Source organism: Emys orbicularis, chromosome 1, assembly GCF_028017835.1.
Source record: "Emys orbicularis isolate rEmyOrb1 chromosome 1, rEmyOrb1.hap1, whole genome shotgun sequence".
Classification (NCBI taxonomy): domain Eukaryota; kingdom Metazoa; phylum Chordata; order Testudines; family Emydidae; genus Emys; species Emys orbicularis.
The window spans coordinates 363,036,752-363,060,892 of record NC_088683.1 but is presented as its reverse complement, the minus strand read 5'-3'; the positions used below and the strand labels follow the sequence as shown (position 1 = coordinate 363,060,892).

The following is a 24,141-nucleotide window of genomic DNA, read 5'->3' as shown; positions in this document are numbered from 1 at the left end:
AGTGGTTATAACCAGAGCTCAGAGGAAGTTCAGACACCTACCAGCCGGAGGATTAAACCTTCTAGCCACGTAAGGAAGAAGGGGCTAGCGGGACACCCACCAGTGAGGTTCAGGCCCACTGCCAAACCCAGCTGCCGGGGAAGGGCAGGGTGCTGTGCTTTTTACCGGCATGCTGTCCCTACTGGCTGCTTAGGGACACTCATATCAGCCTCTGGCTAATAGGTGCCAGGACAGGAAGGCCCACAGGCCCCTTCTTGCTGTTGGAAAAGCAAAGCTGGATCTCTGCTCCATGCTCCAGAGCTCCCTGGCTTCTCTAAGGGGTGCAAGTCAGGTCTTCTCTAATTCTCTCCTTCAGACTTGTTTTGTCGCCTTCCTCACCAGGATAACTCCACTTCCCAGGTTAGCTGCAGCTCCTCAGAGCTCTCCCAAGCAAGAGCACAAAGTGACCGGATTCTTGACCATGGCATTGTCACTCACAGGTTCTAAACACCAGCAGGGAAGCGGACCAGTCTGGTTCATTTACATCCAGCTGCTGTTTGCCAGAGCCTGGGGCAGCAGCAGCAATAACGGAGCAGTCTATCTACAGACTCAAAGACAGCACTGCAGCAGTTCACACTCCGTTTCCGTTGGGAGAGCTTTCCTTGCAGCCACAAGGACTTGGAACTTATACTTTAAAAGATAAACGCGAATCGATGCTGCAGGAGGTCATGGGTTAGACCCTCAGTCACCAGGGAAGATTTCCTTCGCGCTACTGGTTGAGTGACTGCTTGGAGTTTTCAGGGTCTGCTTAGACCACGCCATTTCTCACCACCGTCTGGTGAAGAGGGCAGAGAACGTCTGCACAAACCATGGCTTTGCTGGAAACACGCCACCTGTTACCACCGAAATTCCAGCACACAAAGGAATACTAACAGGATACAGAACCTATTGCCTTGATTCACTCGTTCAAACCTGGCTCAGGTTGGCAGGGCCAAACGTTTACCTTCTGATGGCTGTTGTGGCTTACGTGAAGGGAGACGCTTTTTGATTCTCTTTGAGCTCAAGTGGCAGAGATTCAAGAGCTGAAGGTCCAGGGTTCCGCTCCCAACTTCGCAGGGGTCATGGCGATTATGCAAGCGTCCAGATACTCTGGTGATGAGCATCTGTAGTGCACCTGAGTTAAACAGTCTTGGTCTAATTCCTAGCAGGCAGCTTTTCACATCACAAAAACTACCATCACAATTGGCACTCTTTGTTGGCAATTTCAGCAGATTCCCTGGGGTATTCAATCTTTTGGCAAACTGTTGCCTCATCCCTGGAGGTAGTTTCTCCGAATCAGGACTGAGCTGCAGTGGGAGCAGGGTAGAGACTTGCTGGTGAACGCTGCTGGAGACTGCAAGAAATTCACATTTTTAAAAAAAAAACCCTCCAGGCCGCTATATTTCTCACTTGAATGCGTTAAGTCGTGCACCTCAATAAGCTGCCCTAATTCCCACCTGCAGGTCCTGTTGACTTCAATGGGACGCTCAGCACCTGTGAAAGTCTGGCCCCTCTTATTTAGGTACTTACCTTTTGGAACACAAGATTGAAAATTTTAGCTTAAGTAACTGATCTTTGCAACACCTCTGAGGTGCTAGCCCCGTTATCCAGATGGAAAAAGCGAGGCACAGCGTGAAACATCCTGTTACTACTTAGTCCTTCCTCCTGTCCACTTGTTTGTCTCCTCTTGCCTTTTAGATTATAAATTCTTTAGGGCATGAACTCGTTTAAGGCGTAGGATGCCTAGCCTAAAAGGGCCTGAACCTGGGTGAGCCCTTCAATGCAAATAATAAAATAGTAAATTAAGTGACTTGCCCAAGAACAAAGGAAGTCAGTGTCCAAGATGGGATTATCACTCCAGCATTCTCCGCTCTCAGCCTTGTGCTCAGACAACTTCTTTGTCACAGCCAGCCTGTGGTGCTGCTGATGCCGGACAGAAGGTTCTACGCCGGGCAGAGTGGCTCGCTCCCTAGGGAGAGTAGGGAGCGTATATTCCCTTGGAGGAGGAGACATGCCAGCCATCGATCTTCCATGCTTTAGGCAGACATGCTTGCTGCTCTCTTCCTCTAGGCTCCCTCACTTCAGGGATGGGGAAGAAAGGTCAGCAGCTCAATGTATCAAAGGGAAGACAAATTTAATGTCCGCTGCAAGGCCGCGTTCACGGTGGCGGAATTGGTGTTGGCGATACCTGAATAAAAGCTTTCAAAGGTGACGTAACAAAAGCCTTAGTCTTGCTACCAGTGCTTTACAACTGCAGGTACCACCCTGACACCCAAAGCCCCACGCCACTGCAGAAGCAGCATCCTCACCTGGACTGAACACAAGGGGAGTAAAATCCAGCCCTGACAGAATACGCTGCACTAAAGGTTCACTACATGGCCGTTCAGGGGAGTTACAGCAGCAATGGACAGAGACAGGACTGTTTTTAACACAAGGGACTGTGCTCTGCTGCAGTGGCTAACCCAGCCAAAATACCATGTTAGGCAAGGATGTTCCTTTGGATTTAGCAATTCTGCTAACAAACCACACACCCAGAGGAAGAGACAATCCGCTCCCACTCCTCTAGTCCCCAGCACCGCTGCTTGCTTATATTCTCCCTCCCCCGCCCCCGATTCCCTATTCCTCAGAGCTCTGGCCTGGATTTAGAGGAAAGAGGAGGAACAGGGGGCGTGATCCTTTTGCAGAAAGCACGCAGCAATTTGCCTGAATTTGAGCGCTTGCCACTTGGGTCATTAACCAACACCACAGTCTTTCACATACATCTTTCCCACTCCCCCCACCAAAAAAATCAGGTTTGCGTCTATTCCCAGCCCCCACTGGCCTGATGAAAGGGGCCACCCCCCACCACCGAGCGCAGTCAGTACAAAGACACTTATTTTGAAAAAAACCCACCCTCTCCACGGGAAGCCAAAACTCCCGGATGTTGGCAAATCAAACTTAGCCTGTCGCTTCAGAGTTTAGCTACTTATTCGCACCTTTCAGGGCAAGCAGGAGATCTTGATCCTGCTGATTTTAAAGAATCCCAATAATCCAGCCCGACTTTGGAGCTAGGAGACCGTGATTTTATTATTATTTTTTAAACACCCCCCTCCACGCCACCCCCCTCCATCCATGTTTAAACAAACAAGGAAGATAGAGAAAGTCTTCGCTGAGGCCTTACCAGACTTCTAAAGCCACAATCTGTGTAAGGGTTTTAATCCGCGATTAGCATTTAAAACCTTGGAAGAGACCAAAAAAGGGAGAGTAACCACACACAAAAGAAAAGTTGTTGGTTTTCTTCTCAGGCTGGCAGGAGATGGTTCCCCCGCTTCCTGGCCCACAGCCAGAGAGACGTCACAGCAAGGAGTCTGCTTTCTTTAAAGGCACACGGCACAAAAAGATGCGCGGCAGGAGCAGCCTCAGTAGGTGGCAAGCTGCCACCAAATTCAGAAATGGACAGTCATGCTAAATGGACACATTGTAGGAAACCGATCCGCCCCTATTAAACCTTGTCCTAGATACAGACGCTTGATGCAACCAGTTTATACCTCGGCATTCCACCAGAGAAGGAATGATCAGACTTGGCACTTATGCAGCGCCACACAGACATTAAAGGGAAACCCTTAGGCACCCGTGTTAGTTTCCTAGCTTCATGTGAAACTAGACAAATTCAGACTGGAAGTAAGGTGTTAATTACTCTCACTGTTAAAAATTTATCATTGGAACAATTTACCAAGGGAATTATTCGGGGGACTTGGCTATAAAGTCCCAGACTAGATTATCACAATGTTCCCTTCTGGCCCTCGAATCCATGGACAGTAATTTTCAATTTAGCCATTTAAGAGCAATTCCCCTCCCCCCGCCCCCTTCAGCTCCAAAAGGTCTTCGAACCAGAGTGGAGCTAGTGATGGGGCATTATAAAAATAGGCAGCCTGCTCACAGAGACGATTACTTCGACTCTGTGCCACTGTAACACAACTATCATCAAAAAAAGGGGGCTGGGGACCCAAGCGCCAATTTAAAATCATTTTCAGTTTGTGTTTGAGAGCCCGGATACTCTGCAATTCAGACTTGCAGACACAGATCCAGCTAACCTGGCTTTTCAGATTGTTTGCCCGGGAAAAGCCTTGTTTAAGCGCACCTGGGTTTTATGCAGTTGTGGACTGGCACAATTCCACCCGAAATCCGTGGAGCTGGAACTATTTTGAAGCGAGAGTTTTAACTCTCCATGACACAGGGACTCAAAAAAGGACCTAGCCGATATCAGATTTAAAAAACCAAACAGGATAAACATCCCAATTATGGCTGGTTTAAGAAGTTAGCGGGAGGGAAAAAAATCTGTAAATTCATGAAGGGTGAAAAGTGCCCTTCAACCTGGGCAGGTCAGTGTTTAACCCTTTCCCTACTGCTGACTGAAGTACGCAGACATCTTTGAACTGATCCTCTCTGTTGTGGTTGAGTACATCCCAGCCTTCCCTTGGAAATATGGCTGCTGAAACCTACACACATTCCTGCAGTGGCCAGAGGGTTTCCAGCTGCCTGCCTGCTCTGGCAACGACTGGGGAATTTGAGGGGAAGGGTCAGAGTGTTTCCCCCTACCGCTATTCAAAGGGCCCTCCCAAATGCATACCAACAGGATGTGCAACAGAAGCCAACCCAGCAGAGCTTTCAGCCCTAGGACATGCCCTGTCAGTAAAGCAGGAGCAGATGCCCAAAGCTATACCACAGCTGTTGTTACGTTTACAATGGCCTCTGCATTAGCCTGCACAGTTGCTGCACACCCAGAAGCTAGATTACAGCCTTGCATGCACGTTGGAGGATACAATAAGCATTGTAGACCTTGTCAATCTATACAGCTTCCTTTCTAAATTCAGTCTAGTATAGCTAGACTTGCCTCTGAGCTTAATGGCTGCTGATACATTTTAGGGGGACTGAAGGGCCAGCATGGCTGGTTGAATAGACACAAAGCTGTCAACAGAAGTTTGTGTCTTGGAGTGGACCTGTGGTCAGAGCACAGGACTAGATACACGAGACCTTGCTTCTGGCTCCTGGTTCTGCAAATGATTCACTGTAGGACAGTGGGAAAGTCACAGCCTTTGTTCTCTCAGCTCTAGAAATCAGGACACTTCTTCCTATTTTGCAGATGGTTTGAGGTTTACTTCATTAGCGTCTGTAAAGTATTCAATATATACAAGCTGCAGAGCGTTCTTACTATGTCCGGGCAGGGACAATGCTTTACTGACCTCTGAGCATCTCCAAGTGCTTTGCAGACAGCCCCTAATTAAGCCTTACAAATACACTTGAAGCAAGAATCCTCCCATTTTTCAGATGGGGAAATGAAGGCACAGGTTAGTTACTTGCCCAAGGTCACACAGGTAGAGCCATTATTATTTCTATTAGCACCTAAGAGCCCTAGTCTTAGGCCAGAACCCCACTGTGCTAGACGTTGTACAAACACAAAAAAAGACTGTTTCTGCCTAGAGCTCAGAATAGGACCCAGAAGTCCAATTCCTGCTCCCGTTACAACAACAACAATGCCTCTGCTCCATTTCCACCCTCTATTTCTAGTCCCGTTCACCCTTGACAAGTAAAAGAATCACTTGTCTGAAAGCATTTTGCCTACTATTGGTACAAATAACACCCAATATCACTATAATTAGGCTTGGAAGGATTAGATTTTTATTGGTAAATGTCGGTAAAGATCTATTTCACCATACACCCAACTGACTAAAAAATATTTGCCTATCTGTATATTTCTATTATTATAGATTAATAAGTTCTCAAGAAGCATTTTTCTTACTTGTCAAAATCCAGTCATTTAGACTTCTGAATTAGGCTTGTTACAAAAAGACTAACGAATGAACAGTAAAAACAGGTTGTAACAATGCTGGCCGTGGGAGCCAGCTGAGGTCACTCAATTAGGATGAACTGCAAACAAAACAGGACAGACAAACCCCAAAAGCTGGTGGATATTCAATACTTAGATTTACCAAGCCAGCACAGAACAGCTTCTCTATTACCTCACTGGTTACTCAGAAGTCCAAACAACGCAGTTCCTTTAAAGTGCCCAGTTTCAGGCCTCCATCCAGACACACGTCAGATATGATGATGATTACTAAAAATCTTATCTCATCATATAAAAGAAAAGGTTCTTCCAATCCCAAAGGATCAGCCACACACCAAGGTCCAATTATAACTTAGATCTTACCCAAAATACACGCTTATAGCCAATTTTTATTAACTGAGAGAGAGTTAGTTAAAAGATCAATATACATACAGACTTGAACTCAATTTTTGAGGTTCAGATACATAGCAGAGATTAGCTTGTATTTGCCAAAAGTCCTTTTAGAAATAGTTCATAGATTATAGTCCAATGTCCATATTCAGGGTGACTCCAGTCAGTGACTGGGGACCTCAATTCTTATGGCTTAGGGTTTCCCCTTCTTGAAACCCAAAGCAAAATTGAGATGAAGAAGGGTCATGTCCCAGGGTTTTTATACATTTCCAGCAGCCTTTTGGCCTGAGAAAACAATAGGCTTAACTTTCCTTCTCCTAAGAACATAAGAACGGCCGTACCGGGTCAGGCCAAAGGTCCATCTAGCCCAGTATCCTGTCTACCGACAGTGGCCAATGCCAGGTGCCCCAGAGGGAGTGAACCTAACAGGTAATGATCAAGTGATCTCTCTCCTGCCATCCATCTCCACCCTCTGACAAACAGAGGCTAGGAACACCATTCCTTACCCATCCTGGCTAATAGCCATTAATGGACTTAACCTCCATGAATTTATCCAGTTCTCTTTTAAATGCTGTTATAGTCCTAGCCTTCACAACCTCCTCAGGTAAGGAGTTCCACAAGTTGACTGTGCGCTGTGTGAAGAACTTCCTTTTATTTGTTTTAAACCTGCTGCCTATTAATTTCATTTGGTGACCCCTAGTTCTTGTATTATGGGAAGAAGTAAATAACTTTTCCTTATCTACTTTCTCCACATCACTCAATTTTATATACCTCTATAATATCCCCCCTTAGTCTCCTCTTTTCCAAGCTGAAAAGTCCTAGCCTCTTTAATTTCGCCTCATATGGGACCCTTTCCAAACCCCTAATCATTTTAATTGCCCTTCTCTGAACCTTTTCTAGTGCCAGTATATCTTTTTTGAGATGAGGAGACCACATCTGTATGCAGTATTCAAGATGGGGGCATACCATCGATTTATATAAGGGCAATAATATATTCTCCGTCTTATTCTCTATCCCCTTTTTAATGATTCCTAACATCCTGTTTGCTTTTTTGACCGCCTCTGCACACTGCATGGACATCTTCAGAGAACTATCCACGATGACTCCAAGATCTTTTTCCTGATTTGTTGTAGCTAAATTAGCCCCCATCATATTGTATGTATAGTTGGGGTTATTTTTTCAAATGTGCATTACTTTACATTTATCCACATTAAATTTCATTTGCCATTTTGTTGCCCAATCACTTAGTTTTGTGAGATCTTTTTGAAGTTCATCACAGTCTGCTTTGGTCTTAACTATCTTGAGCAGTTTAGAGTATCTGCAAACTTTGCCACCTCATGGCAATTAGCACAGGGTAATTTATCCATTAAACAGTTCAGATACAGGTTATCACAACCTTCAAAGAGACAGAGACAATAATACTATTTCACTCAAGTGTCTTCCTAAATATTAATATTCCTTTTTTGATCTTTGAATCAAAGCTATAGTAATAGACAAGACTTGTTTGCTGACATCACAAGACCTGAGCAAACATCAACCCTTCTATCTCTAACAATGCAGACTTGCATTTCAAAGCTCTATTCATTTACATATCTTCCTAACCAGTCTTTAAAATTCGGTCCTGGGTCAGGTCAGTCTGTGAGTTAATTAACTCTTTCTGGCCCCATGTCACCTTTCAATGAGATATTATATCACACTCAAAGTTACACAGGTACCATTTTGTTTTGATTTAAGAATATTTACTTTGTATATTTTGACAAGTGATAGACAATTTGTGTTTTAGCGGTTTATAAAGCTTTAACTTTTTGAATCCCATCATCTATAGTCATTAAGTAATCCTCTGGACCCTCCACGCCCTAATTTCCCACAACTGTGAAAATATATATCGATATAAATAAATAAAATGCTTAAAAAAAATCAATATTATCTATGAAAGTTACAAAAAAAATTGAATTCCGCGAAGCCTAACTATAATTGAAAGACTGGAGACCGTCTTTTTTCCATTTATTTTGTGCCAATTATAGCACTTCGTATATGGCCCATTTCATTTCCCCCTCTCCCCCACGTTCAGTTTCTCCTGTTTGAGCCTTTTACACAAGGGGAGACCCATTTTTAAAAAACATTCATAAGTGTGGTTGTGAGACCAGAGAAGTTAGCACAGGCACTAATGGACAGGTACTAGCATATTATGATGGCAAGTGGTATTATAAGTAGGGCTGTCAAAAATTAATCGTGATTAATCGCACTGTTAAACAATAGAATACCGTTTATTTCAATATATTTGGATGTTTTCTACATTTTCAAATATATTGATTTCAATTACAACACAGAATACAAAGTGTACAGTGCTCACTTTATTTATATTTGATTACAAATATTTGCACTGTAAAAAACAAAAGAAATAGTATTTTTCAATTCCCCTAATACAAGTACTGTAGTGCAATCCCTTTATCATGAAAGTTGAACTTACAACTGTAGAATTATGTCCAAAAAACTGCACTCAAAAATAAAACAATCGTGAAAGTGCAACTTACAAATGTAGATTTTTGTTTGGTTGTTAAATAACTGCACTCAAAAACAAAACAATGTAAAACTTTAGCGCCTACAAGGCCACTCGGTCCTACTTCTTGTTCAGCCAGTCGCTAAGACAAACAAGTTTGTTTACATTTATGGGAGATAATGCTGCCTGCTTCTTGTTTACGTCACCTGAAAGTGAGAATAGGCATTCGGATGGCACTGTTGTAGCCTGCATTTCAAGATATTTACGTGCCAGATGTGCTAAAGATTCATATGTCCTTTCATGCTTCAACCACCATCCCAGGGGACATGCATCTATGCTAATGACGGGTTCTGCTTGATAACGATCCAAAGCAGAGCGGAGCGACGCACGTTCATTTTCATCATCTTGAGTTAGATGCCACCAGTAGAAGGTTGATTTTCTTTTTTGGTGGTTCAGGTTCTGTAGTTTCCACACTGAAGTGTTGCTCTTTTAAGACTTCTGAAAGCATGCTCCATACCTCGTCCCTCTCAGATTTTGGAAGGCACTTCAGATTCTTAAACTCATAGACTCATAGATTTTAAGGTCAGAAGGGACCATTGTGGTCATCTAGTCTGACCTCCCGCATGATGCAGGCCACAAAAGCTGACCCACCCACTTTCCCTTAACTCAGCTGTTGAAGTCTCCAGATCGTGATTTAAAGACTTCAAGTTGCAGAGAATCCTCCAGCTTGCGACCCCTGCCCTATGCTGCGGAGGAAGGCGAAAAACCTCCAGGGCCTCTGCCAATCTACCCTGGAGGAAAATTCCTTCCCGACCCCAAATATGGCGATCAGTAGAACCCTGAGCATACAGGCAAGATTCTCCAACCAGACCCTCATTTTACCAGCGATGGCACGTTATTGCCTAATTGACTAAAATCACGTTATCCCATCAAACCATTCCCTCCATGAAACCTTGGGTCGAGTGCTGTAGCTATCTTTAGAAATCTCACATTGGTACCTTCTTTGCATTTTGTCAAAGCTGCAGTGAAAGCGTTCGTAAAACCAACATGTGCTGGGTAATCATCCGAGACTGCTATAACCTGAAATATGGCAGAATGCGGGTGTAAAAGAGCAGGGGATATACAATTCTTCCCCAAGGAGTTCAGTCACAAATTTAATTAACTTATTTTTTTGTTTTTAAACAAGTATCAACATGGAAACATGTCCTCTGGAATGGTGGCCGAAGCATAAAGGGGCATACGACTGTTTAGCATATCTGGCACGTAAATACCTTGTAATGCCAGCTACAAAAGTGCCATGCGAATGCCTGTTCTCACTTTCTGGTAACATTGTAAATAAGACGCGGGCAGCATTATCTCCCATAAATGGGAACAAACTTGTTTGTCTTAGCAATTGGCTGAACAAGAAGTAGGACTGAGTGGCCTTGTAAGCTCTAAAGTTTTACATTGTTTTGTTTTTGAGTGCAGTTATGTAACAAACAAACAAAAAAAATCTACATTTGTAAGTTGCACTTTCAGGATAAAAAGATTGCACTACAGTACTTGTATAAAGTTAATTGAAAAATACTGTTTCTTTTGTTTATCCTTTTTACTGTGCAAATATTTGTAATAAATAATATACAGTGAGCACTGTACACTTTGTATTGTGTTGTAATTGAAATCAATATATTTGAAAATATAGAAAAACATATTGTTTAACAGTGCAATTAAAACTGATTAATCACGATTAATTTTTGAGTTAATCATGTGAGTTAACAGTGATTAATCGACAACCCTAATAAGGGTCTTTATATACAGATCAAGAAAATCCTTTTAACTCAATTTTAAAAAATACACTAGATTTCAAGTCGACATTGTCCCCTTAACTAACTTGAGTTTTCACATCACTTGGGCCTTGTCTAGACTTAGACTTCAGAGGTGTGATATTAAAACACATTCTGGCACTTTTGAAAAATCTGGCGTAGATTGGGCAGTGTATACTTTAACATATGCTAACCTGGGCTTTAGCTTGACCATCTTAGCGTGTGATAGAAGCAGCGTGCCTGTTTTCACTTGACTTTTCAAGTGAATGAGTTAGATCAGAGTCACCTCAGATGAGGGAAATTACTAAACATTTCACTGGTGCAATGAGAATAAATCACTACTGTAAGCCCCCTCTGACCCCAGTGCAGCACATCCGCACTGCGGCTTTGCATTGGTGTAGCTGACCCAGTGCAAAAAAGGTACCCAGCACAGACATGGCCTTTCAGAGTGTGGTCACTGTGATGGGTAACAAATGTAGCAAGTTTTCAATGACATTTTACCAACGTCTAGGTATTTCAGTGACCACTGTGACGGGTTGGATCACAGAAACCCCCCTGGGAGCTGCCAACTGATGTGCCAGGACTACCTCTGCTCCTATTTTCCCTGCCAGCTCAGGATTCCAGCACCCTGTCTTGCTGAGCCAGACACTCCCGTCTGCTCCAACGAAGACCCAGGGTCTGACTGACTTGCCCCAAAACAGCAGGTTTACGTGAAAACAGCTAACAGAAGTGTGCTTGTCTTTAGCACTCAGATGCCCAACTCCCAATGGGGTCTAAACCCAAATAAATCCTTTTTACCCTGTATAAAGCTTATGCAGGGTAAACTCATAAATTGTTCGCCCTCTGTAACACAGATAGAGAGATATGCACAGTTGTTTGCTCCCCCAGGTATTAATACATACTCTGAGTTAATTAATAAGTAAAAAGTGATTTTATTAAATACAGAAAGTAGGATTAAGTAGTAACAGGCAGAACAAAGTAAGTCACCAAGCAAAATAAAATAAAATGCGCAAATCTATATCTAATCAAACTGAATACAGATAATCTCACCCTCAGAGATGCTTCAGTAAGTTTTTTCCTCAGACTGGACACTTTCCAGGCCTGGGCACAATTCTTTCCCCTGGTACAGCTCTTGTTCCAGCTCAGGTGGTAGCTAGGGGATTCTTCATGATGGCCCCTCTCCTCTCTTTGTTCTGTTCCACCCCTTTATATATCTTTTGCATAAGGCGGGAATCCTTTGTCTCTCTCCGGGTTTCCACCCCCCTCACTGGAAAAGCACCAGGTTAAAGATGGATTCCAGTTCATGTGACATGATCACATGTCACTGCAAGACCCCAAGCCTTCATTCCTCCCAGCCTGACTCACAGGAAGGCTTGCCTGCAAACAGAGTCCCAGTCAATTGTCCTGGTTGATGGGAGCCATTAAGATTCCAAACCACCATTAATGGCCCACACTTTGCATAATTACAATAGGCCCTGAGAGTTATATTTCATATTTCTAGTCCCAGATACAAGAGCGGTACATTTATACAAATAGGATGATCACACTCAGTAGATTATAAGCTTTGTAATGATACCTTACAAGAGACCTTTTGCATGAAGCATATCCCAGTTACATTATATTCACTTATTACCATATTTTTATAAACCCAAGTGCCTCACAAGCTTTGCTGAATTTATCCTCCACACCCTACCTTGCAATGGAACTAAGGAACAGAGATATAAAGTGGCTTGACAAAGGTCACACAAGTAGTCAGTGGCTAAGCCTGGAATTGAACCCGTCTCTTGTCCAATGTTTTTATCCATAGGCCATCATATTCAGCACCCATGTTCCAAGGGACTCGGACTTTGTCAGGTAAACACTTTCACATGGATAAGTCCAGTGTCCTGATCCTCAAAGTCAGGAGACCCTAGATTTAATCATAGAATCATAGAACTAGAATGGACCTCGAGAGGTCATCTAGTCTAGTCCCCTACACTCAGGGCAGGACTAAGTATTGTCTACATCATCCCTGACAGGTGTTTGTCTAACTTGCTCTTAAAAACCTCCAATGATGGAGCTCCCACAACCTCCCTAGGCAATTTATTCCAGTGCTAAACAACCCTGACAGTTAGGAAGTTTTCCCTAATGTCCAACCTAAACTGCCCTTGCTGCAATTTAAGCCCATTGCTTCTTGTCCTATCCTCAGAGGTTAAGGAAAACAGTTTTTCTCCCTCCTCCTTATAACAACCTTTGACATACTTGAAAACTTATGTCCCCCCCTCAGTCTTCTCTCTTCCAGATTAAACAAACCCAGTTATTTCAATCTTCCCTCATAGGTCATGTTTTCTAGACCTTGAATCATTTTTGTTGCTCTTCTCTGGACTTTCTCCAATTTGTCCACATCTTTCCTGAAATGTGGCACCCAGAACTGGACACAATACTCCAGTTGAGTCCTAACCAATGTGGAATAGAGCGGAAGAATTACTTCTTATGTCTTGCTTACAACACTCCTGCTAATACATCCCAGAATGATGTTTGCTTTTTTGCAGCGGTGTTACATGGTTGACTCATATTTAACTTGTGATCCACTATGACCCCCAGATCCCTTTCCGCAGTACTCCTTCCTAGGCAGTCGTTTCCCATTTTGTATGTGTGCAACTGATTGTTCCTTCCTAAGTGGAGTACATTGCATTAGTCCTTATTGAATTTCATCCTATTTACTTCAGACCATTTCTCCAGTTTGTCCAGATAATTTTGAATTTTAATCCTATCCTCTAAAGCACTCGCAACCCCTCCCAGCTTGGTATGGTCCTCAAACTTTAAGTGTCCTTTCTATGCTATTATCTAAATCATTGATGAAGATATTGAACAGAACCATAACTGATCCCTGCGGGACCCCACTTGATATGCCCTTCCAGCTTGACTGAACCATTGATAATTACTCTCTAGGAATAGTTTTCCAATCAGTTATGCACCCACCTCACAGTAGCTCCATCGAGGTTGTATTTCCCTAGTTTGTTTATGAGAAGGTCATGAGACAGTATCAAAAGCCTTACTGAAGTCAAGATATACCAAGTCTACCACTTTCCCCCATCTACAAGGCTTATTACCCTGTCAAAGAAAGCTATCAGGTTGGTTTGACATGATTTGTTCTTGACTGACCGTTGCTGATATGCTGACTGTTACTTATCACCTCCCCATCCTCTTTCAAAGGTCAGATCACATCTGGTACAAAACGTAGGCTCTACAGGAATAAGGTTTTACACAGATCAAGACTGTAGTTTCCATGATTGCTCCTTTTAATTCCAATGGTAAGTTTAATCAACAATTTAATTTTTCCCTAAAGTGTGTACAACATATTGCAGCACTGAGGCAACGTATAAGAATTTGAAAGTGAAAAGGAATAGAATAAAAGCAAATTGACTAGTTGATTTTTTTTGTCCAAGCCAAGAGCAATGCAAAAAGCAAACTTACACAATATCGAAGAGTAAATCAGATTTCTGTCACGGAAAGAACATCAGTGGGTTTTTTTCGTGGTAGATGAGTTTTTTTTTCAACCTCTGAATTTGTTTTTCATCTGACAATGTCTCTTTAAATCTGTTTCCTAAATCTGATTGGGAGAGTTCCTTACGCACCAGCAAAAGCGAGTGTTACTAAAAATAGCCCCCGCAGCAGCTCAGCTCTCACCAGCCTCCCACAACAGGCTAAGGTGCACAATAGAGCAAGGATACAAGAACGCCAGTCTTGGCATTTCTGGAGCACTTCACGTCTTAAAAACGCCAGGCATTAAAATGGACTTGGAACAGACTTTAAAATAAGCAAAAAATTTTAGAAGTCACGAAATCCCAGGTCAGCCCCTTTATTAATACTATTTTTAATACAGAGCACCTGACCCTATCCCAGCCCAAGGAACAAATCTCTAAGTATCCATCACTCATCTGCTTACGGAAGAATGAAGCTTCCACATTTTAGCACCATGTCACAATCAGCTCACTAGGATGACCACTTCTGGACTGTTACTTTGACCTCCTTTATAGGGGCAGATCTGCAGCCGATGGAGAACAAACAAGGTGTTTTCTACTAGAATCGGACTGTTTCGGTCGCTGAGGTTCTAGAGATCCCAGGAGCACGTTCTGGCTTGCAAGCCAGAACCATGGTGGCACTGATCGTAAAAATCAAGTGGGGCCATTATTCTTCAAGTCTGTCACCCTTCTCTGTGGGAAGACAGTGGGACAGACAGTGTTAGACCTCATTTTGAAAAGCCATTTCTCGATGCTAGCAGTCGCTGCAAACACCAACTTGTCTTCAACGTTCCCTGTTTGCAAAGGCTGAGGCAAGGCATCTTTGGCTGTCTCTGGGGTCAAGGAACTCTTGAGCAGTGTTCCACAAGGCTCAGTTTTGTCTCATCCCCCACCCCAAAAGTACGTGAGGCCACTGAGAACATAGCAAGCAGTACTGGGGCCAGTTTCCCTCAGACTCAGGGATCAGACCACCTATACTTTCATCAGCCACCAGGGTATTAGTTACCAAATTTCAGCCCTGCCAGGAAAAATTCATTCCAGACAAGAAGAGAAGTGATAGTAGTGGGTCTGAGGAGGAGAAACTGGAGGGCATGTCTCACCTGTTGAAGGTTCATAATCTAAAGCACTAGGCCAGTCCCACTGTTCTCCCCCACAGATAGAGATATCGCACAGAGGTGTCGGGAGGATTAAATACTTAAGGGCTGTAGGACTGACAAGGACTACAAGCACTGAGTATTACGTCTCCAGCCAAAAATCCCTTAGAGAAGAGAACGTCTAATCATCCCAAAGGCCTGTTAAATCAACATACTTAGGCTTTAAAGTGCAAGCACTGGTCAACTCTCCACTGAAGATCATGGTACTTCACCAGAAACGCACCAGATTGGAAGCTCTTTGGGTAGGGACTGTTTGTACAGCACCTAGCACAATGGAGTCCTGGTTCGTAACTAGGATGCTGAGGTGCGACAGTAATACAAATAATAAACATTTGCCTGTTATCTCTGAGGTCCTGTCAACACTGATTCCTACAGTAAAACACACAGCATGGTAATCCCTCCAAACGGTTTGGTCTTGCACAGTGCACAGGACTGAACCATTATTTAAGCTTGTTCTGAACTGGACAGTTGTATGGCTCTAGTTATGGTTCAGAACCTGAGTTAGATCCCACCTACATTACAATCATGTCATAACTAGATCAACATCTTCATTAATGATCTGGAGGATGGCGTGGGCTGCACTCTCAGCAAGTTTGTAGATGACACTAAACTGGGAGGAGTGGTAGAGACGCTGGAGGGTAAAGATAGGATACAGAGGGTCCTAGACAAATTAGAGGATTGGGCAAAAAGAAACCTGATGAGGTTCAACAAGGACAAGTGCAGAGTCCTGCACTTAGGACGGAAGAATCCCATGCACTGCTACAGACTAGGGACCGAATGGCTAGGCAGCAGTTCTGCAGAAAAGGACCTAGGGGTTACAGTGGACGAGAAGCTGGATATGAGTCGACAGTGTGCCCTTGTTGCCAAGAAGGCTAACGGCACTTTGGGCTGTATAAATAGGGGCATTGCCAGCAGATCGAGGGACATGATCATTCCCCTCTATTCGACATTGGTGAGGCCTCATCTGGAGTACTGTGTCCAGTTTTGGGCCCCATACTACAAGGAGGATGTGGAAAAATTGGAAAGAGTCCAGCGGAGGGCAACAAAAATGATTAGGGGGCTGGAGCACGACTTATGACGACTTCAAGTCTGTCACCCTTCTCTGTGGGAAGACAGTGGGACAGACAGTGTTAGACCTCATTTTGAATGAGAGGGGATTTGATAGCTGTTTTCAACTACCTGAAGGGGGGGGTTCCAAAGAGGATGGATCTAGACTGTTCTCAGTGGTACCAGATGACAGAACAAGGAGTATTGGTCTCAAGTTGCAGTGGGGGAGGTATAGGTTGGATATTAGGAAAAACTTTTTCACTAGGAGGGTGGTGAAGCACTGGAATGGGTTACCTAGGGAGGTGGCGGAATTCCTTCCTTAAAGGTTTTTAAGGTCAGGCTTGACAAAGCCCTGGCTGGGATGATTTAGTTGGGGATTGGTCCTGCTTCGAGCAGGGGGTTGGACTAGATACCTCCTGAGGTCACTTCCAACCCTGATATTCTAGGATTCATTTCTCCCAACAGAGTAGCAATTATTTTGTAGATGGCCTCTGTCTACATTTGGACTTAAATGGGGTTAGCAAAACCTTAAGAGCTGACACAGGCAGAGAGTATAAGTGCCCTGTCCCCAGGTTTGGAATATGGTTTGGGATAATGGTTTAACAGCTGGCCTCTGTGCATGCTGACTTGGAGAACAGTGATCTCACCTTCCTAGCAAGAGCAGTGCTTAACTGCTTCTGCTGCTTTTCTCTACAAAATCCCCTGTGACACATATTGCAACCTAATGCAGCATCTTGGAGGGACCATTGTATTACATTTATGAATGATTTATGTACGACTGTGTTCTACTCCATGGGGGAGGGTTACCACAGTCCTTCCAGGAACCAGCAGTGGGGGGTGATTAAGGCGAGTCACAGAGACTAAACAACTCTTTTGAGGTGTGACACAGAAGCTAAATGATGTTAACTGGGAAAAGGGTTCACTGTTCTCTACAAGCAATTCCTGTCTCAGGCCTGACAAATTCACTACACCTAATACACTGCTTGCATGGTATTTATCCACAAAGGTAGTTTGTGAGGTCTCTGCTGAAAGCTTGTAACTTATCAATATCCATAATCATTGTGATGGATGTCAAGGTTTCCTCCCCACTCTGAACTTTAGAGTACAGATGTGGGGACAAGCATGAAAGACCCCCTAAGCTTATTTTTACCAGCTTAGGTTAACAGTACGCTGCCACCACCAAGCGAGTTAACCAAAGATTTAGGGAGAGCCACTTGGAATTCTGCCTTTCCCCAAATATCTCCCAAGTCCCCAACCCCCCTTTCCTGGGCAGGATTGAGAATAATCCTCCCCAAGCTCCTACACCCCTTTCCCTGGGAAGGCTTGAAAATATCCCCTCACCACTTAGTCATGATGAACACAGATCCAAACCCTTGGATCTTAAAACAATGAAAAATCAATCAGGTTCTTAGAAGAATTTTAATTCAAGAAAAAAGGTGGAAGGAGTACCTCTGTAAGATTAGAATGAAAGATAATCTCACAGACAGATTCAAAACACAGAGGATTTCCCTCTGGGCAAAACTTTAAAGTTACACAAAGAACCCAAAGTTACACGCCCTCTTATTTACAAAAGAGCTCACAAACAAGAAAATAAAAGTAATCTAACACATTCCTTTTCTAAATACTCACTACCCTATAGGAGTGGGATGGCTCCTTCTTTCTCTGTCTCTGGCAAAAGCACACACACAGCACAGACAAAAGACTTTTTCTCCCTTCCAGATTTTTAAAGTATCTTGTCCCCTTATTGGTCCTTCCGGTCAGGTGTCAGCTAGGTTATGTGAGCTTCTTAACCCTTTACAGGTAAAAGAGGAATTAACCCTTAACTGTATGTTTATGACATGTGTGTACAGGTAATATGTAGGGAATAATGTAACTATATTGAAAATTATGCCCTTATGGCCTTGAAGTAGAAGTTAGTCACCAGGGAATCATGTGTCTTGGTGATGACCCATTCAAGGGGAGGGAGTTGTCACCCCTCCCTTGCTAGGTGATTCTGTAATGCATTGTTCAATTGCCTGCCCTTGCCTCATCCCAGAACAGTCAATGGAAAACCATCAAAGACAACCACAAACAATCAAAACCACTTGAAGGTAAAAAGGAACATTATAACTTGTCTACACTTGAAACGCTACAGCAGCACGACTAAAGCTGTGCCCCTGTTGGGGCTTCAGTGTAGACACTACGTAGATGAATGGAAGGGGTTTTCCGGTCAGCTTTAGGCAACCCAACTCCCGGAGAGGCAGTAGGTACGTCAACGGAAGAAGTCTTCCATCAATGTAGTGCTGTCTACGCTGTGAGTTAGGTTGGCTTAACTATACTGCTCAGTGTGTTTTTCTGAACCCCCGAGAGATGTAGTTAAGCCAATTTAATTTTTTAGCATAGACCAGGCCTCCGTATATGGCAGGCAAAGAAAGACCCTCTCCTTCCATACACTGAGGCGACATTTGTTGAGCAGAGGCGTTTTTCTTGAAAGAGTGGACCCTGGTCACCACAGGCCAGCCAGTTCTGCAACAGACAACTTTGTTGGGGTGGGGAAAAGAACCTACTTTATTAGACAGAAAAGGGAATTATTAATAAGTGTAGGCCCTAGTTCACATTTTATTATTTTGTTTTGTATTGTAACCATTTGTTTCCATCACTCTGGTTTCTAGTGGAATTTCTCTTTCTTAAATAAACCTTCTTTAGTTTCATTACAAGAGCTGCGTTTTATACTGTAGTGGTGGTTTAAGGTAAAACTGGTAAATTGGGGTACACCACTCCTTTGGAAACATTTAAATAAAAATGCTGAATCCATCCTCTATCAAAACTTGAGTTTCCTAGCCAAAGGAGGAGGGAAAAACATTTGACTTTCGAGGCCAAGCTTTATAAACATGGCACAGTAGATCATGTACTGAATTAAGAGCTTGATCTTCTGGGAGACCCAGGGGCTGTGCTAGTGAGTGCAGCAGACGGCAAAGTCCTCACAGGGGTTGGGACCTGGCCTCTGACTCCAGGAGATACCATCATGTAACTCACGGGGATCACTTGCTGAGCTGAAATAATCAGTTTAATTCACTGATAACAGTTAATCCCTCTGTTTAATAAATCATTCAGTTGTAAATGTGAAACATGTTTTGATGAGAAGTTTATGTATCCAAAACATTTAAAGTGGTTTGGTTTAATAAAAATCAATTGTATATGCTTGTGTATGTGTTTAAATTCCAGTTACCATCCTAGTGCAGCGTGACACAAATCATGAGCAAAAAGTGAATTTTCTAGTATAGAAGCAATATATCATTCACGGTTTTCTAACATACTAAAAGTCCACAACTTAATAAGAATCTGAAAATATTAAGCTATATAATTGCTTAAATATAGATAGCTATCGCATATCCTACTAGGTAGCAAAAAAGATGTACCAAATCTGGTACGACGGCTCTGTTTAGCTGCAAATCAACGTGAAAATAAAACCTTTCTTTAGAAAATAACTGAAGTACAAATGGAAAAGTTGATTACAACCGATGATCTAAATCAAGGCTTTCTACTTGGTGATTTAAATCAATCCACAGTGCCAGCCACCATAGGTAAGACTCTTGCTCAGGGGAGGCAAGAGGTAACAAGATAACTCAGTCCTGGGTACCCTGAGGACCAACACAAGAGGTACAACCCCCTTGGTGTGGTTTGCAAACTGGGTTTTCCAGAGACTCAAACAAAGAAAGGGCTTTTGGGATAAAACGTGAGTTTGAACTGACACAAGGTCTTCCTTCTAATCCAGCAAACGGAAAAGACCTTCTATCCAAGGCAGGCTCCAGCACTTGGAGAAGGGCTGGAAAGACTGGATTATTAGGACTCCATAGGTCCTAACGGAATCCAAATGGGTGACTTGTGGGTGACTCCTGGTACGTTTAGTGTGTGTTTAAATCGGTTTATTGTTTTTAATGTGTGATGCTTTTCCTTAAGAATAAACGTGCTTACTTAGAAAGAGCTCTGTGGTAACTTGCTAAAGAGCGGAGATCTGACTGGGCACTCCTGGGGTAGACCAAAGAATTGGGGGATACACGTGCAGTTGCCCCCATTTCCCCTCTCCTCTTATGGACCACATGCTCAGAAAAGCAGTTGTTTCCCCAACAACTGCAACCTCCTCTCTCAACTCCAGCCCAGCCAAAAAACACCGTTGAGCAAACACCTTCCTTTTCCAACACTTTGAGTTTGTTTTCACACCTATGTTTCTGCTAAAGCTTCGTTCTTCCTGCTTTGCCCATTCCCAGTCTTACAGAGCACTTTGAAATCCCACTCACGCAGGCAAATGGGAACTTTGGATGGGTGTGCAAGCTGCGGGCCGTTGAAAGTGCAGGGAGGCAGAGAGGAGCCATGGGGAAGAAAGCATGAAGGAGTTAAAATTACAGAAGAGCGTGAGGTAGATTTTTGCAGATTTTTAAAGCCAGATGGGATCATTATGACCGTCTGTTCTGACCTCCTGCACAACAAAGTCCAGAGAATCTCTCCCAGTTACTTCTTCATCAAGCCCATAACTACTGTTTGGATTAAAGTATCTCTTTTAGAACAGGATCCTGTCTTGGTTTAAAGACTTCAAGAGGTGGAAAATCCATCAAATCCCTAGATAAGTATATGGATTCCAAGGCCAGAAAGAATAATTGTGATCATCTAGTTTGACCTCTTGTATAACATAGGACACAGAACTTCCCCACAACAATTCCTAGTGCCTCTCTCTTAGTAAAACATCCAAGCTTGATTTAAAAATTGTCGGTGATGGAGAATCCACCACCACCCATCAGAAATTGTTCCAATAATTAATTACCCTCACTGTTAAAAATTTGCATCTTATTTCTAGTCTGAATTGGTCAAGATTCCACTTCCAGCCATTGGACCATATTATACCTTCCTCTGCTAAACTGAAGAGCCCATTATTAAACATTATTTAATCCCCAGGTAGATACTCAAAGAAAGAAAGAATCTGGGATTTCTGCGAGTAGACAGTGTCACAGACTGGACTGTAATCAAGTCACCCCTTCACCTTCTCTTTGTTAAGTTGAATAGACTCAGGCAGCTCAGTCTATCACTATAATCATTCCCGTGGCTCTTCTCTGAGCCCTTTCCAATTTATCAACTTCCTTCTTGAATTGCGGGCACCAGAACTAGGCACAGTATATTACGTCAACACCTTTATCAAACTTGAAATCTCATCAAAAGAAAGCAAGTTGGTTTGACAGAATCTATTTTCCATAACCCATGTTGATTTGCATTAATTACATTACCCTATTTTAATTCTTTATTAATCAAGTCCCATTTCAGCTGCTCCATTATCTTGCCCAGGACTGAAGTCAGGCTGACAAGCCTATAATTACCCAGATCATCCCATTAACTCTTTTTAAAAATTGGCACATCAAACTTTCTTCCAGTCTCCTGGAACGTCCCCAGTGCTCCAAGACTTACTGAAAATCAGCACGGTGCTCCAGTCCTTAATTTCCTCACTGTCAAAAATGTGCACCTTATTTCTAGTCACAATTTTCCAACGGTTGGCTCTCTTTATGCCTTTTCCTGCTAGATTAAAGAGCTGTCTACGACCTCTTCCCTATATAGGTATTTGTAGACCACAATCGAGTCACCTCTTAGCTTATCCAAGACAAAGTGAAATAGATTTAGTTTCTTAAACACTACAATGCAGATTGACCCATGAACGATTCTTGTTGCTCTTTTCTAAAGATTTTCCAATTTTTCACCATTCTTTTTAAACTGTGGACATCAGAAATGGACACAATATCCAATAATGGTCCTACTAATGCCATATACAGAGGTAATACCACCTCCCTAGTCTTACTTGACCTTCCTCTGCGTACATACCCAAGGATCATGTTTGCCTTCTTAGCTATAGCATCACACAGGAGTCCGAGGAGTGGGAGCAGAGGCTGGCCAAGAAGGAGCCGAGGCCCCAGAATTGGTTTCTCTTTCAGCAAGGGAAGGGAGGCAGAGAATTCATGGAGGGGAGTGAGCTGTGAACAAGTGGCTTTGGGAGCAGTGGAGTGGAGGGCAGGGTCTTCTTCACCCTGACTAGCCGATTTACTCCTTGGGTTAGTATTTTTATGTTGGATATGTTTTTTCAAGTCCTGCTCAGCCCCCACATGGACAATCGGATGTTAAATCCCAGAGCACAGCCATGGCAGTGAAAAAGACAGTCTTACCTCTTACCACTACAGCTTTAAGGTATATCATGATATAAAGAAGTGTCAGGCCTACAAATCCCACCCAACTCCTGCCCACTCCATTTCTATCCGAGGGGATAAGCTGCAGCATCCCGACCACCTCAGAACATAACTTTAATGGAAAACCCCGACATCTGCTGGCAAACTTGTTTGCCAGAAGCAGGGAATGAGCGACAGGGGATGGATCACTTGGTGATGACCTTTTTCTGTTCATTCCCTCTGGGGCACCTGGCACTGGCCACTGTTGGAAGACAGGATACTGGGCTAAATGGACCCGGTAGGGCCATTCTTACGTTCAAACAGATTATATTTATACTAGAGAAGCATGACACACAATAGTGAAAGTAGTTACTGGGAATACGAAGCAGAGGAGACACATAAAGGAGACTTACCTTAGAGAGAAAGACAAAAGGGAATGCAGTCCCCTTAGATGGGTCCAGCCATAAAAACACTGCAACAAAAGAAAAGGTGTGATCAGCCTCTAACTGTTTAAAAAGACACAAGCAACCAAAACTGGCCACCAAGTTGCCCTTCCAATTTCTGTGGCTTTTACTATTACATTTCTTTAAAAACAGGAAAGTGCATCTCTCCCCCTGTTGCTGTGATGGATGAAAGCTACTAGGGGAGCTGGCTGACTATACAGAGGAAACAGCAAGCCTGATTAGACAAGGTGCAGGCTTTCAATTATACGGCAGCCTGAGGTGTTACCTGTAACATAGCAGATAAAACAATTGTACAGAGAAGTTATTTGTAGTGCAGAACAACTGAGGTCAGTGCCCCGCTGTGCCGGACGCTGTAAGCGCCCACAGACACTGCAGCTGGGAGGTTTAGTTCTCAGTCTGCGTAGACGTATACGTGCTAAGTCTGATCAAGCGAGCATGCTAAAAATAGCAGTGTGGCCACAGTGGTGCAGGCCGCGGCTCAGGCCAGCCACCTGAATACAATCCCCTTGGCTCGATCAGAGTTAGCGCACATACGTCTAGCCAAGCTAGGAATGACCCCTCCCAGCTGCCGTGCCTAACGCTATGTCTACGCTGGCAACTGAACGACAAAACTTGTGTCTTTCAGAGGTGTTGAACCCCCTCCCCGCCCAAAAGACAAAAGTTTTGCCATGACAAGTGCCAGTGTGAACAGCGCGTTGTCGGCAGGAGCTAGTGTGACCAGATGTCCCAATTTTATAGGGACAGTCCCGATATTCGGGGCTTTTTCTTATATAGGCTCCTATTACCCCCCACCCCCCGTCCCGATTTTTCACATTTGCTGTCTGGTCACCTTAGCAGGAGCGCTCTTCTGCAGACAATGCAAATGCCGCTCATTGGGGGTGGACGTTTTTTGTCAGCAGGAGAGCCAACAAACAATGGCTACACTGCACGGCTGTAGCGACACAGCCATGTCACTCAAAGCTGTGTAGTATAGACATAGCCTAAGAGACAGTCCCTGCTCCAAAGACCTTAACATAGACAAGACAAAGCTGGGAGGAGAGCGATATTTTGTTTCAGGGTTTGTAATGCCACCCAGAGAGGAGAGGTGGTCCAGTGGTCAGGTTACTAGTTTAGCACTTGAGAGAGCTGGGTTCAACTCCCTGCTCCACTGCAGACTTCCTGTGTGACTTTGGGCAAGTCCCTTGGTGCCTCAGTTTCCCCATCTGTAAAGTGAGGATGATAGCACTACCCTGACTCACAGGGGTGGTGCAAAGGGAAAAA

The 24,141-nt window shown here is 43.5% G+C and overlaps 1 protein-coding gene across 1 annotated transcript in view; it reads right to left on the bottom strand.

Moving 5' to 3' along the window:
- Nucleotides 1-22,866, bottom strand: part of NUMA1 (nuclear mitotic apparatus protein 1) — a 64,675-nt gene extending 41,809 nt beyond the window's left edge. The window contains exon 1 of the mRNA XM_065408307.1: nucleotides 22,831-22,866. The gene's annotated coding sequence lies outside the window, so the exon portion shown is untranslated. The remainder of the gene's footprint in view (nucleotides 1-22,830) is intronic.
- Between the last annotated feature and the right edge of the window lie 1,275 nt (nucleotides 22,867-24,141).